This window comes from Cherax quadricarinatus, chromosome 7, assembly GCF_038502225.1.
Source record: "Cherax quadricarinatus isolate ZL_2023a chromosome 7, ASM3850222v1, whole genome shotgun sequence".
NCBI lineage: Eukaryota > Metazoa > Arthropoda > Malacostraca > Decapoda > Parastacidae > Cherax > Cherax quadricarinatus.
This window is the reverse complement of record NC_091298.1, coordinates 51429747-51445680: the sequence shown is the minus strand read 5'-3', so window position 1 is coordinate 51445680 and position 15934 is coordinate 51429747. Positions and strand designations below refer to the sequence as shown.

At 45.1% G+C, this 15934-nt stretch overlaps 1 protein-coding gene across 8 annotated transcripts in view; it reads right to left on the bottom strand.

The window, feature by feature from the left end:
* Positions 1–15934, bottom strand: part of sim (single-minded) — a 649835-nt gene that overhangs the window by 269420 nt on the left and 364481 nt on the right. For 6 of the 8 annotated variants that reach the window (XM_070082428.1, XM_070082434.1, XM_070082426.1 and 3 more), the window contains one exon: positions 11426–11458. The exons of 1 other annotated variant lie outside the window; for it this stretch is intronic. The gene's annotated coding sequence lies outside the window, so the exon portion shown is untranslated. The remainder of the gene's footprint in view (positions 1–11425; positions 11459–15934) is intronic. One more of the 8 variants, XM_070082431.1, reaches the window with a different exon arrangement.

The window sequence follows — 15934 nt, the reverse complement described above, 5'->3', positions numbered from 1 at the left end:
TGTGGTGGTGGAGGATGTTGAACCAATGGAGGGAAGTTAAGGTTGTGGTGGTGGAGGATGTTGAACCAATGATGGAGGGAAGTTAAGGTTGTGGTGGTGGAGGATGTTGAACCATGTTGAACCAATGATGGAGGGAAGTTAAGGTTGTGGTGGTGGAGGATGTTGAACCAATGATGGAGGGAAGTTAAGGTTGTGGTGGTGGAGGATGTTGAACCAATGATGGAGGGAAGTTAAGGTTGTGGTGGTGGAGGATGTTGAACCAATGATGGAGGGAAGTTAAGGTTGTGGTGGTGGAGGATGTTGAACCAATGATGGAGGGAAGTTAAGGTTGTGGTGGTGGAGGATGTTGAACCAATGATGGAGGGAAGTTAAGGTTGTGGTGGTGGAGGATGTTGAACCAATGATGGAGGGAAGTTAAGGTTGTGGTGGTGGAGGATGTTGAACCAATGATGGAGGGAAGTTAAGGTTGTGGTGGTGGAGGATGTTGAACCAATGATGGAGGGAAGTTAAGGTTGTGGTGGTGGAGGATGTTGAACCAATGATGGAGGGAAGTTAAGGTTGTGGTGGTGGAGGATGTTGAACCAATGATGGAGGGAAGTTAAGGTTGTGGTGGTGGAGGATGTTGAACCAATGATGGAGGGAAGTTAAGGTTGTGGTGGTGGAGGATGTTGAACCAATGATGGAGGGAAGTTAAGGTTGTGGTGGTGGAGGATGTTGAACCAATGATGGAGGGAAGTTAAGGTTGTGGTGGTGGAGGATGTTGAACCAATGATGGAGGGAAGTTAAGGTTGTGGTGGTGGAGGATGTTGAACCAATGATGGAGGGAAGTTAAGGTTGTGGTGGTGGAGGATGTTGAACCAATGATGGAGGGAAGTTAAGGTTGTGGTGGTGGAGGATGTTGAACCAATGATGGAGGGAAGTTAAGGTTGTGGTGGTGGAGGATGTTGAACCAATGATGGAGGGAAGTTAAGGTTGTGGTGGTGGAGGATGTTGAACCAATGATGGAGGGAAGTTAAGGTTGTGGTGGTGGAGGATGTTGAACCAGTGATGGAGGGAAGTTAAGGTTGTGGTGGTGGAGGATGTTGAACCAATGATGGAGGGAAGTTAAGGTTGTGGTGGTGGAGGATGTTGAACCAGTGATGGAGGGAAGTTAAGGTTGTGGTGGTGGAGGATGTTGAACCAATGATGGAGGGAAGTTAAGGTTGTGGTGGTGGAGGATGTTGAACCAATGATGGAGGGAAGTTAAGGTTGTGGTGGTGGAGGATGTTGAACCAATGATGGAGGGAAGTTAAGGTTGTGGTGGTGGAGGATGTTGAACCAGTGATGGAGGGAAGTTAAGGTTGTGGTGGTGGAGGATGTTGAACCAATGATGGAGGGAAGTTAAGGTTGTGGTGGTGGAGGATGTTGAACCAGTGATGGAGGGAAGTTAAGGTTGTGGTGGTGGAGGATGTTGAACCAATGATGGAGGGAAGTTAAGGTTGTGGTGGTGGAGGATGTTGAACCAATGATGGAGGGAAGTTAAGGTTGTGGTGGTGGAGGATGTTGAACCAATGATGGAGGGAAGTTAAGGTTGTGGTGGTGGAGGATGTTGAACCAGTGATGGAGGGAAGTTAAGGTTGTGGTGGTGGAGGATGTTGAACCAATGATGGAGGGAAGTTAAGGTTGTGGTGGTGGAGGATGTTGAACCAATGATGGAGGGAAGTTAAGGTTGTGGTGGTGGAGGATGTTGAACCAATGATGGAGGGAAGTTAAGGTTGTGGTGGTGGAGGATGTTGAACCAATGATGGAGGGAAGTTAAGGTTGTGGTGGTGGAGGATGTTGAACCAATGATGGAGGGAAGTTAAGGTTGTGGTGGTGGAGGATGTTGAACCAATGATGGAGGGAAGTTAAGGTTGTGGTGGTGGAGGATGTTGAACCAATGATGGAGGGAAGTTAAGGTTGTGGTGGTGGAGGATGTTGAACCAATGATGGAGGGAAGTTAAGGTTGTGGTGGTGGAGGATGTTGAACCAATGATGGAGGGAAGTTAAGGTTGTGGTGGTGGAGGATGTTGAACCAATGATGGAGGGAAGTTAAGGTTGTGGTGGTGGAGGATGTTGAACCAATGATGGAGGGAAGTTAAGGTTGTGGTGGTGGAGGATGTTGAACCAATGATGGAGGGAAGTTAAGGTTGTGGTGGTGGAGGATGTTGAACCAATGATGGAGGGAAGTTAAGGTTGTGGTGGTGGAGGATGTTGAACCAATGATGGAGGGAAGTTAAGGTTGTGGTGGTGGAGGATGTTGAACCAATGATGGAGGGAAGTTAAGGTTGTGGTGGTGGAGGATGTTGAACCAATGATGGAGGGAAGTTAAGGTTGTGGTGGTGGAGGATGTTGAACCAATGATGGAGGGAAGTTAAGGTTGTGGTGGTGGAGGATGTTGAACCAATGATGGAGGGAAGTTAAGGTTGTGGTGGTGGAGGATGTTGAACCAGTGATGGAGGGAAGTTAAGGTTGTGGTGGTGGAGGATGTTGAACCAATGATGGAGGGAAGTTAAGGTTGTGGTGGTGGAGGATGTTGAACCAATGATGGAGGGAAGTTAAGGTTGTGGTGGTGGAGGATGTTGAACCAATGATGGAGGGAAGTTAAGGTTGTGGTGGTGGAGGATGTTGAACCAGTGATGGAGGGAAGTTAAGGTTGTGGTGGTGGAGGATGTTGAACCAATGATGGAGGGAAGTTAAGGTTGTGGTGGTGGAGGATGTTGAACCAGTGATGGAGGGAAGTTAAGGTTGTGGTGGTGGAGGATGTTGAACCAATGATGGAGGGAAGTTAAGGTTGTGGTGGTGGAGGATGTTGAACCAGTGATGGAGGGAAGTTAAGGTTGTGGTGGTGGAGGATGTTGAACCAATGATGGAGGGAAGTTAAGGTTGTGGTGGTGGAGGATGTTGAACCAATGATGGAGGGAAGTTAAGGTTGTGGTGGTGGAGGATGTTGAACCAGTGATGGAGGGAAGTTAAGGTTGTGGTGGTGGAGGATGTTGAACCAGTGATGGAGGGAAGTTAAGGTTGTGGTGGTGGAGGATGTTGAACCAGTGATGGAGGGAAGTTAAGGTTGTGGTGGTGGAGGATGTTGAACCAATGATGGAGGGAAGTTAAGGTTGTGGTGGTGGAGGATGTTGAACCAATGATGGAGGGAAGTTAAGGTTGTGGTGGTGGAGGATGTTGAACCAGTGATGGAGGGAAGTTAAGGTTGTGGTGGTGGAGGATGTTGAACCAATGATGGAGGGAAGTTAAGGTTGTGGTGGTGGAGGATGTTGAACCAATGATGGAGGGAAGTTAAGGTTGTGGTGGTGGAGGATGTTGAACCAGTGATGGAGGGAAGTTAAGGTTGTGGTGGTGGAGGATGTTGAACCAATGATGGAGGGAAGTTAAGGTTGTGGTGGTGGAGGATGTTGAACCAATGATGGAGGGAAGTTAAGGTTGTGGTGGTGGAGGATGTTGAACCAATGATGGAGGGAAGTTAAGGTTGTGGTGGTGGAGGATGTTGAACCAATGATGGAGGGAAGTTAAGGTTGTGGTGGTGGAGGATGTTGAACCAGTGATGGAGGGAAGTTAAGGTTGTGGTGGTGGAGGATGTTGAACCAATGATGGAGGGAAGTTAAGGTTGTGGTGGTGGAGGATGTTGAACCAATGATGGAGGGAAGTTAAGGTTGTGGTGGTGGAGGATGTTGAACCAGTGATGGAGGGAAGTTAAGGTTGTGGTGGTGGAGGATGTTGAACCAATGATGGAGGGAAGTTAAGGTTGTGGTGGTGGAGGATGTTGAACCAGTGATGGAGGGAAGTTAAGGTTGTGGTGGTGGAGGATGTTGAACCAGTGATGGAGGGAAGTTAAGGTTGTGGTGGTGGAGGATGTTGAACCAATGATGGAGGGAAGTTAAGGTTGTGGTGGTGGAGGATGTTGAACCAGTGATGGAGGGAAGTTAAGGTTGTGGTGGTGGAGGATGTTGAACCAGTGATGGAGGGAAGTTAAGGTTGTGGTGGTGGAGGATGTTGAACCAATGATGGAGGGAAGTTAAGGTTGTGGTGGTGGAGGATGTTGAACCAGTGATGGAGGGAAGTTAAGGTTGTGGTGGTGGAGGATGTTGAACCAATGATGGAGGGAAGTTAAGGTTGTGGTGGTGGAGGATGTTGAACCAATGATGGAGGGAAGTTAAGGTTGTGGTGGTGGAGGATGTTGAACCAATGATGGAGGGAAGTTAAGGTTGTGGTGGTGGAGGATGTTGAACCAATGATGGAGGGAAGTTAAGGTTGTGGTGGTGGAGGATGTTGAACCAATGATGGAGGGAAGTTAAGGTTGTGGTGGTGGAGGATGTTGAACCAATGATGGAGGGAAGTTAAGGTTGTGGTGGTGGAGGATGTTGAACCAATGATGGAGGGAAGTTAAGGTTGTGGTGGTGGAGGATGTTGAACCAATGATGGAGGGAAGTTAAGGTTGTGGTGGTGGAGGATGTTGAACCAATGATGGAGGGAAGTTAAGGTTGTGGTGGTGGAGGATGTTGAACCAATGATGGAGGGAAGTTAAGGTTGTGGTGGTGGAGGATGTTGAACCAATGATGGAGGGAAGTTAAGGTTGTGGTGGTGGAGGATGTTGAACCAATGATGGAGGGAAGTTAAGGTTGTGGTGGTGGAGGATGTTGAACCAATGATGGAGGGAAGTTAAGGTTGTGGTGGTGGAGGATGTTGAACCAATGATGGAGGGAAGTTAAGGTTGTGGTGGTGGAGGATGTTGAACCAATGATGGAGGGAAGTTAAGGTTGTGGTGGTGGAGGATGTTGAACCAATGATGGAGGGAAGTTAAGGTTGTGGTGGTGGAGGATGTTGAACCAATGATGGAGGGAAGTTAAGGTTGTGGTGGTGGAGGATGTTGAACCAATGATGGAGGGAAGTTAAGGTTGTGGTGGTGGAGGATGTTGAACCAATGATGGAGGGAAGTTAAGGTTGTGGTGGTGGAGGATGTTGAACCAATGATGGAGGGAAGTTAAGGTTGTGGTGGTGGAGGATGTTGAACCAATGATGGAGGGAAGTTAAGGTTGTGGTGGTGGAGGATGTTGAACCAATGATGGAGGGAAGTTAAGGTTGTGGTGGTGGAGGATGTTGAACCAATGATGGAGGGAAGTTAAGGTTGTGGTGGTGGAGGATGTTGAACCAATGATGGAGGGAAGTTAAGGTTGTGGTGGTGGAGGATGTTGAACCAATGATGGAGGGAAGTTAAGGTTGTGGTGGTGGAGGATGTTGAACCAATGATGGAGGGAAGTTAAGGTTGTGGTGGTGGAGGATGTTGAACCAGTGATGGAGGGAAGTTAAGGTTGTGGTGGTGGAGGATGTTGAACCAATGATGGAGGGAAGTTAAGGTTGTGGTGGTGGAGGATGTTGAACCAATGATGGAGGGAAGTTAAGGTTGTGGTGGTGGAGGATGTTGAACCAATGATGGAGGGAAGTTAAGGTTGTGGTGGTGGAGGATGTTGAACCAATGATGGAGGGAAGTTAAGGTTGTGGTGGTGGAGGATGTTGAACCAATGATGGAGGGAAGTTAAGGTTGTGGTGGTGGAGGATGTTGAACCAGTGATGGAGGGAAGTTAAGGTTGTGGTGGTGGAGGATGTTGAACCAGTGATGGAGGGAAGTTAAGGTTGTGGTGGTGGAGGATGTTGAACCAATGATGGAGGGAAGTTAAGGTTGTGGTGGTGGAGGATGTTGAACCAGTGATGGAGGGAAGTTAAGGTTGTGGTGGTGGAGGATGTTGAACCAGTGATGGAGGGAAGTTAAGGTTGTGGTGGTGGAGGATGTTGAACCAATGATGGAGGGAAGTTAAGGTTGTGGTGGTGGAGGATGTTGAACCAATGATGGAGGGAAGTTAAGGTTGTGGTGGTGGAGGATGTTGAACCAATGATGGAGGGAAGTTAAGGTTGTGGTGGTGGAGGATGTTGAACCAATGATGGAGGGAAGTTAAGGTTGTGGTGGTGGAGGATGTTGAACCAATGATGGAGGGAAGTTAAGGTTGTGGTGGTGGAGGATGTTGAACCAATGATGGAGGGAAGTTAAGGTTGTGGTGGTGGAGGATGTTGAACCAATGATGGAGGGAAGTTAAGGTTGTGGTGGTGGAGGATGTTGAACCAATGATGGAGGGAAGTTAAGGTTGTGGTGGTGGAGGATGTTGAACCAGTGATGGAGGGAAGTTAAGGTTGTGGTGGTGGAGGATGTTGAACCAATGATGGAGGGAAGTTAAGGTTGTGGTGGTGGAGGATGTTGAACCAATGATGGAGGGAAGTTAAGGTTGTGGTGGTGGAGGATGTTGAACCAATGATGGAGGGAAGTTAAGGTTGTGGTGGTGGAGGATGTTGAACCAATGATGGAGGGAAGTTAAGGTTGTGGTGGTGGAGGATGTTGAACCAGTGATGGAGGGAAGTTAAGGTTGTGGTGGTGGAGGATGTTGAACCAATGATGGAGGGAAGTTAAGGTTGTGGTGGTGGAGGATGTTGAACCAATGATGGAGGGAAGTTAAGGTTGTGGTGGTGGAGGATGTTGAACCAATGATGGAGGGAAGTTAAGGTTGTGGTGGTGGAGGATGTTGAACCAATGATGGAGGGAAGTTAAGGTTGTGGTGGTGGAGGATGTTGAACCAATGATGGAGGGAAGTTAAGGTTGTGGTGGTGGAGGATGTTGAACCAATGATGGAGGGAAGTTAAGGTTGTGGTGGTGGAGGATGTTGAACCAATGATGGAGGGAAGTTAAGGTTGTGGTGGTGGAGGATGTTGAACCAATGATGGAGGGAAGTTAAGGTTGTGGTGGTGGAGGATGTTGAACCAATGATGGAGGGAAGTTAAGGTTGTGGTGGTGGAGGATGTTGAACCATGATGATGGAGGGAAGTTAAGGTTGTGGTGGTGGAGGATGTTGAACCAATGATGGAGGGAAGTTAAGGTTGTGGTGGTGGAGGATGTTGAACCAGTGATGGAGGGAAGTTAAGGTTGTGGTGGTGGAGGATGTTGAACCAGTGATGGAGGGAAGTTAAGGTTGTGGTGGTGGAGGATGTTGAACCAATGATGGAGGGAAGTTAAGGTTGTGGTGGTGGAGGATGTTGAACCAATGATGGAGGGAAGTTAAGGTTGTGGTGGTGGAGGATGTTGAACCAATGATGGAGGGAAGTTAAGGTTGTGGTGGTGGAGGATGTTGAACCAATGATGGAGGGAAGTTAAGGTTGTGGTGGTGGAGGATGTTGAACCAATGATGGAGGGAAGTTAAGGTTGTGGTGGTGGAGGATGTTGAACCAATGATGGAGGGAAGTTAAGGTTGTGGTGGTGGAGGATGTTGAACCAATGATGGAGGGAAGTTAAGGTTGTGGTGGTGGAGGATGTTGAACCAATGATGGAGGGAAGTTAAGGTTGTGGTGGTGGAGGATGTTGAACCAATGATGGAGGGAAGTTAAGGTTGTGGTGGTGGAGGATGTTGAACCAATGATGGAGGGAAGTTAAGGTTGTGGTGGTGGAGGATGTTGAACCAATGATGGAGGGAAGTTAAGGTTGTGGTGGTGGAGGATGTTGAACCAATGATGGAGGGAAGTTAAGGTTGTGGTGGTGGAGGATGTTGAACCAATGATGGAGGGAAGTTAAGGTTGTGGTGGTGGAGGATGTTGAACCAATGATGGAGGGAAGTTAAGGTTGTGGTGGTGGAGGATGTTGAACCAATGATGGAGGGAAGTTAAGGTTGTGGTGGTGGAGGATGTTGAACCAATGATGGAGGGAAGTTAAGGTTGTGGTGGTGGAGGATGTTGAACCAATGATGGAGGGAAGTTAAGGTTGTGGTGGTGGAGGATGTTGAACCAATGATGGAGGGAAGTTAAGGTTGTGGTGGTGGAGGATGTTGAACCAATGATGGAGGGAAGTTAAGGTTGTGGTGGTGGAGGATGTTGAACCAATGATGGAGGGAAGTTAAGGTTGTGGTGGTGGAGGATGTTGAACCAATGATGGAGGGAAGTTAAGGTTGTGGTGGTGGAGGATGTTGAACCAATGATGGAGGGAAGTTAAGGTTGTGGTGGTGGAGGATGTTGAACCAGTGATGGAGGGAAGTTAAGGTTGTGGTGGTGGAGGATGTTGAACCAGTGATGGAGGGAAGTTAAGGTTGTGGTGGTGGAGGATGTTGAACCAATGATGGAGGGAAGTTAAGGTTGTGGTGGTGGAGGATGTTGAACCAATGATGGAGGGAAGTTAAGGTTGTGGTGGTGGAGGATGTTGAACCAATGATGGAGGGAAGTTAAGGTTGTGGTGGTGGAGGATGTTGAACCAATGATGGAGGGAAGTTAAGGTTGTGGTGGTGGAGGATGTTGAACCAATGATGGAGGGAAGTTAAGGTTGTGGTGGTGGAGGATGTTGAACCAATGATGGAGGGAAGTTAAGGTTGTGGTGGTGGAGGATGTTGAACCAGTGATGGAGGGAAGTTAAGGTTGTGGTGGTGGAGGATGTTGAACCAGTGATGGAGGGAAGTTAAGGTTGTGGTGGTGGAGGATGTTGAACCAGTGATGGAGGGAAGTTAAGGTTGTGGTGGTGGAGGATGTTGAACCAGTGATGGAGGGAAGTTAAGGTTGTGGTGGTGGAGGATGTTGAACCAATGATGGAGGGAAGTTAAGGTTGTGGTGGTGGAGGATGTTGAACCAGTGATGGAGGGAAGTTAAGGTTGTGGTGGTGGAGGATGTTGAACCAGTGATGGAGGGAAGTTAAGGTTGTGGTGGTGGAGGATGTTGAACCAATGATGGAGGGAAGTTAAGGTTGTTGTGGTGGTGGAGGATGTTGAACCAGTGATGGAGGGAAGTTAAGGTTGTGGTGGTGGAGGATGTTGAACCAATGATGGAGGGAAGTTAAGGTTGTGGTGGTGGAGGATGTTGAACTAGTGATGGAGGGAAGTTAAGGTTGTGGTGGTGGAGGATGTTGAACCAATGATAGAGGGAAGTTAAGGTTGTGGTGGTGGAGGATGTTGAACCAATGATGGAGGGAAGTTAAGGTTGTGGTGGTGGAGGATGTTGAACCAGTGATGGAGGGAAGTTAAGGTTGTGGTGGTGGAGGATGTTGAACCAATGATGGAGGGAAGTTAAGGTTGTGGTGGTGGAGGATGTTGAACCAATGATGGAGGGAAGTTAAGGTTGTGGTGGTGGAGGATGTTGAACCAATGATGGAGGGAAGTTAAGGTTGTGGTGGTGGAGGATGTTGAACCAATGATGGAGGGAAGTTAAGGTTGTGGTGGTGGAGGATGTTGAACCAGTGATGGAGGGAAGTTAAGGTTGTGGTGGTGGAGGATGTTGAACCAATGATGGAGGGAAGTTAAGGTTGTGGTGGTGGAGGATGTTGAACCAGTGATGGAGGGAAGTTAAGGTTGTGGTGGTGGAGGATGTTGAACCAATGATGGAGGGAAGTTAAGGTTGTGGTGGTGGAGGATGTTGAACCAATGATGGAGGGAAGTTAAGGTTGTGGTGGTGGAGGATGTTGAACCAGTGATGGAGGGAAGTTAAGGTTGTGGTGGTGGAGGATGTTGAACCAATGATGGAGGGAAGTTAAGGTTGTGGTGGTGGAGGATGTTGAACCAGTGATGGAGGGAAGTTAAGGTTGTGGTGGTGGAGGATGTTGAACCAATGATGGAGGGAAGTTAAGGTTGTGGTGGTGGAGGATGTTGAACCAATGATGGAGGGAAGTTAAGGTTGTGGTGGTGGAGGATGTTGAACCAGTGGTGGAGGGAAGTTAAGGTTGTGGTGGTGGAGGATGTTGAACCAGTGGTGGAGGGAAGTTAAGGTTGTGGTGGTGGAGGATGTTGAACCAGTGGTGGAGGGAAGTTAAGGTTGTGGTGGTGGAGGATGTTGAACCAATGATGGAGGGAAGTTAAGGTTGTGGTGGTGGAGGATGTTGAACCAGTGGTGGAGGGAAGTTGAGGTTGTGGTGGTGGAGGATGTTGAACCAATGATGGAGGGAAGGTAAGGTTGTGGTGGTGGAGGATGTTGAACCAATGATGGAGGGAAGTTAAGGTTGTGGTGGTGGAGGATGTTGAACCAATGATGGAGGGAAGTTAAGGTTGTGGTGGTGGAGGATGTTGAACCAATGATGGAGGGAAGTTAAGGTTGTGGTGGTGGAGGATGTTGAACTAGTGATGGAGGGAAGTTAAAGTTGTGGTGGAGGAAGCTGATGATCACTTGTTCTCTCTAGGCTGGAATACTGCTGTACATTAACATCTCCATTCAAGGCAGGTGAAATTGCAGATCTAGAGAATGTACAGAGATCCTTTACTGCACGTGTAAGTTCCATCAAACACCTTAACTACTGGGAACTCTTGGAAGCACTTGACTTGTACTCACTAGAGCGCAGGCGAGAATCTACACTTGGAAAATCCTAGAAAGACTGGTTCCTAATCTGCACACAGAAATCACTCCCTACGAAAGCCAAAGACTGGGCAAACGGTGCAAAATACCCCCAGTAAAAAGCAGGGGCACCACTGGTACACTAAGAGAAAACACAATAAGTGTCAGGGGCCCAAGACTGTTCAAGAGCCTCCCACAAAGCATAATGCGAATTACCAATAGACCCCTGGTTGCCTTCAAGAAGGAGCTGGACAGATAATGTCGGTGCCGGATCAGAAGGGCTGTGGCTCGTACGCTAGACTATGTACGGCCAGCAGTAACAGCCTGGTTGATCAGGCCCTGATTCACCGGGAGCCCTAGTCGTGGACCAGGCGGCGGGGGCGTTGATCCCCGGAACACCCTCCAGGTAGTGGTGGAGGGGGGTTAATGTAATGTCTCGTGTGTGCGTGCGTGTGTGTGTGTGTGTGTGTGTGTGTGTGTGTGCGCGCGCGCATCCTTCATAGTGCACACTAAGCACTGGTCTGGTCGCTGTGCACATACACTCAACACTTTATATAATTCATAGGTACTACTGAGACATTCAGTAGGTACTATTGTAACATTCAGTAGGTACTACTGTAACATTCAGTAGGTACTATTGTAACATTCAGTAGGTAATACTGTAACATTCAGTAGGTACTATTGTAACATTCAGTAGGTACTATTGTAACACTCAGTAGGTACTACTGTAACATTCAGTAGGTACTATTGTAACATTCAGTAGGTACTACTGTAACATTCAGTAGGTACTATTGTAACATTCAGTAGGTACTACTGTAACATTCAGTAGGTACTATTGTAACATTCAGTAGGTACTACTGTAACATTCAGTAGGTACTACTGTAACATTCAGTAGGTACTATTGTAACATTCAGTAGGTACTATTGTAACATTCAGTAGGTACTATTGTAACATTCAGTAGGTACTATTGTAACATTCAGTAGGTACTATTGTAACATTCAGTAGGTACTACTACTACATTCAGTAGGCAATATTGCTACACTCAGTAGGTACTCACCTATTTACCTCATGTAGGTCCGTTAGGGTACACCTGAGGAATAACAGAGAAAAGTATTATTTAGTTTACATATAAATCAAGAGAGATTTATACCCTCAAGATATATATCCTCAATGTATATACCCTGAAGGTATATACTCTCAAGTTCATATATATCTAGAAATAAATGTCAACAATGTATATACACGAGAGGTATATACCCTCAGTATATATACACCGAGGTATATATCCCAATAGTATATATACACCGAGGTATATATACCCCTAGTGTATTTATATATATATATATATATATATATATATATATATATATATATATATATATATATATACCTAGTAGTAGAAGTAGTAGCAGCAGCAGTAGTAGTAGACGCAGTAGTAGCAGTAGTAGTAGACGCAGTAGTAGCAGTAGTAGTAGACGCAGTAGTAGCAGACGCAGTAGCAGTAGACGAAGTAGTAGTAGACGCAGTAGTAGTAATAGTAGTAGACGCAGTAGTAGTAGACGCAGTAGTAGTAGTAGACGCAGTAGTAGTGGTATACGCAGTAGTAGTGGTAGACGCAGTAGTAGTAGTAGTAGTAGACGCAGTAGTGGTAGTAGCAGACGCAGTAGTAGTAGACGCAGTAGTAGTAGTACCAGGATTTGTAATAACATTAGCAGAGGCAGTGGTAGTAGTAGTAATAAGTAGTAGACATAGCAATAGTAAACTAATAAATGTTGTACTGGTATAGTAATAGAAGTACATGTAGTACTAGACGTAGAAGTACATGTAGTACTAGACGTAGAAGTACATGTAGTACTAGACGTAGAAGTACATGTAGTACTAGACGTAGAAGTACATGTAGTACTAGACTTAGAAGTACATGTAGTACTAGACGTAGAAGTACATGTAGTACTAGACGTAGAAGTACATGTAGTACTAGACGTAGAAGTACATGTAGTACTAGACGTAGAAGTACATGTAGTACTAGACTTAGAAGTACATGTAGTACTAGACGTAGAAGTACATGTAGTACTAGACGTAGAAGTACATGTAGTACTAGACGTAGAAGTACATGTAGTACTAGACTTAGAAGTACATGTAGTACTAGACTTAGAAGTACATGTAGTACTAGACGTAGAAGTACATGTAGTACTAGACGTAGAAGTACATGTAGTACTAGACTTAGAAGTACATGTAGTACTAGACGTAGAAGTACATGTAGTACTAGACGTAGAAGTACATGTAGTACTAGACTTAGAAGTACATGTAGTACTAGACATAGAAGTACATGTAGTACTAGACTTAGAAGTACATGTAGTACTAGACTTAGAAGTACATGTAGTACTAGACGTAGAAGTACATGTAGCACTAGACGTAGAAGTACATGTAGTACTAGACATAGAAGTACATGTAGTACTAGACTTAGAAGTACATGTAGCACTAGACGTAGAAGTACATGTAGTACTAGACTTAGAAGTACATGTAGCACTAGACGTAGAAGTACATGTAGTACTAGACTTAGAAGTACATGTAGTACTAGACTTAGAAGTACATGTAGCACTAGACTTAGAAGTACATGTAGTACTAGACTTAGAAGTACATGTAGTACTAGACTTAGAAGTACATGTAGCACTAGACTTAGAAGTACATGTAGTACTAGACTTAGAAGTACATGTAGCACTAGACTTAGAAGTACATGTAGTACTAGACGTAGAAGTACATGTAGCACTAGACTTAGAAGTACATGTAGTACTAGACGTAGAAGTACATGTAGTACTAGACATAGAAGTACATGTAGTACTAGACGTAGAAGTACATGTAGTACTAGACGTAGAAGTACATGTAGTACTAGACGTAGAAGTACATGTAGTACTAGACTTAGAAGTACATGTAGTACTAGACTTAGAAGTACATGTAGCACTAGACGTAGAAGTACATGTAGTACTAGACGTAGAAGTACATGTAGTACTAGACTTAGAAGTACATGTAGTACTAGACGTAGAAGTACATGTAGTACTAGACTTAGAAGTACATGTAGTACTAGACGTAGAAGTACATGTAGCACTAGACGTAGAAGTACATGTAGTACTAGACATAGAAGTACATGTAGTACTAGACTTAGAAGTACATGTAGCACTAGACGTAGAAGTACATGTAGTACTAGACTTAGAAGTACATGTAGCACTAGACGTAGAAGTACATGTAGTACTAGACTTAGAAGTACATGTAGTACTAGACTTAGAAGTACATGTAGCACTAGACTTAGAAGTACATGTAGTACTAGACTTAGAAGTACATGTAGTACTAGACTTAGAAGTACATGTAGTACTAGACTTAGAAGTACATGTAGTACTAGACTTAGAAGTACATGTAGCACTAGACTTAGAAGTACATGTAGTACTAGACTTAGAAGTACATGTAGCACTAGACTTAGAAGTACATGTAGTACTAGACGTAGAAGTACATGTAGCACTAGACGTAGAAGTACATGTAGCACTAGACTTAGAAGTACATGTAGTACTAGACTTAGAAGTACATGTAGTACTAGACGTAGAAGTACATGTAGTACTAGACGTAGAAGTACATGTAGCACTAGACGTAGAAGTACATGTAGCACTAGACTTAGAAGTACATGTAGTACTAGACTTAGAAGTACATGTAGTACTAGACGTAGAAGTACATGTAGCACTAGACGTAGAAGTACATGTAGTACTAGACGTAGAAGTACATGAAGCACTAGACTTAGAAGTACATGTAGTACTAGACGTAGAAGTACATGTAGTACTAGACTTAGAAGTACATGGAGTACTAGACTTAGAAGTACATGTAGCACTAGACTTAGAAGTACATGTAGTACTAGACTTAGAAGTACATGTAGTACTAGACGTAGAAGTACATGTAGTACTAGACGTAGAAGTACATGTAGTACTAGACGTAGAAGTACATGTAGCACTACACGTAGAAGTACATGTAGTACTAGACGTAGAAGTACATGTAGCACTACACGTAGAAGTACATGTAGCACTAGACGTAGAAGTACATGTAGCACTAGACGTAGAAGTACATGTAGTACTAGACTTAGAAGCATATGTAGCACTAGACGTAGAAGTACATGTAGCACTAGACGTAGAAGTACATGTAGCACTAGACGTAGAAGTACATGTAGTACAAGACGTAGAAGTACATGTAGCACTAGACGTAGAAGTACATGTAGCACTAGACGTAGAAGTACATGTAGTACTAGACGTAAAGTACATCTAGCACTAGACGTAGAAGTACATGTAGTACTAGACGTAGAAGTACATGTAGTACTAGACGTAGAAGTACATGTAGTACTAGACGTAGAAGTACATGTAGTACTAGACGTAGAAGTACTTGTAGTACTAGACGCAGAAGTACATGTAGTACTGGAGGTAGAAGTACATATAGCACTAGACGTAGAAGTACACGTAGTACTAGACGTAGAAGTACATGTAGTACTAGACGTAGAAGTACATGTAGTACTAGACGTATAAGTACATGTAGTACTAGACGTAGAAGTACATGTAGTACTGGAGGTAGAAGTACATGTAGCACTAGACGTAGAAGTACATGTAGTACTAGACGTAGAAGTACATGTAGTACTAGACGTAGAAGTACATGTAGTACTAGACGTAGAAGTACATGTAGTACTAGACGTAGAAGTACATGTAGTACTAGACGTAGAAGTACATGTAGTACTAGACGTAGAAGTACATGTAGTACTAGACGTAGAAGTACATGTAGTACTAGACGTAGAAGTACATGTAGCAGTGGACGTAGAAGTACATGTAGTACTAGACGTAGAAGTACAAATAGCACTAGACGTAGAAGTACATGTAGCACTAGACGTAGAAGTACATGTAGTACTGGAGGTAGAAGTACATATAGTACTAGACGTAGAAGTACAAGTAGTACTAAACGTAGAATTACATGTAGCACTAGACGTAGAAGTACATGTAGCACTAGACGTAGAAGTACATGTAGCACTTGACGTAGAAGTACATGTAGTACTAGACGTAGAAGTACATGTAGTACTAGAGGTAGAAGATAAGATAAGATAAGATAAGATTTCGTTCGGATTTTTAACCCCGGAGGGTTAGCCACCCAGGATAACCCAAGAAAGTCAGTGCGTCATCGAGGACTGTCTAACTTATTTCCATTGGGGTCCTTAATCTTGTCCCCCAGGATGCGACCCACACCAGTCGACTAACACCCAGGTACCTATTTGCTGCTAGGTGAACAGGACAACAGGTGTAAGGAAACGTGTCGAAATGTTTCCACCCGCCGGGAATCGAACCCGGGCCCTCCGTGTGTGAAGCGGGAGCTTTAGCCACCAGACCACCTGAAGTAAATATAGCACTAGACGTAGAAGTACACGTAGTACTAGACGTAGAAGTACATGTAGTACTAGACGTAGAAGTACATTGTGGCATGCAAAGAGTACGTAACCTTTATTCGGCGCATGTACACACCCTCATTTACAGGCTATCTCCCCCAACCAGTGAAC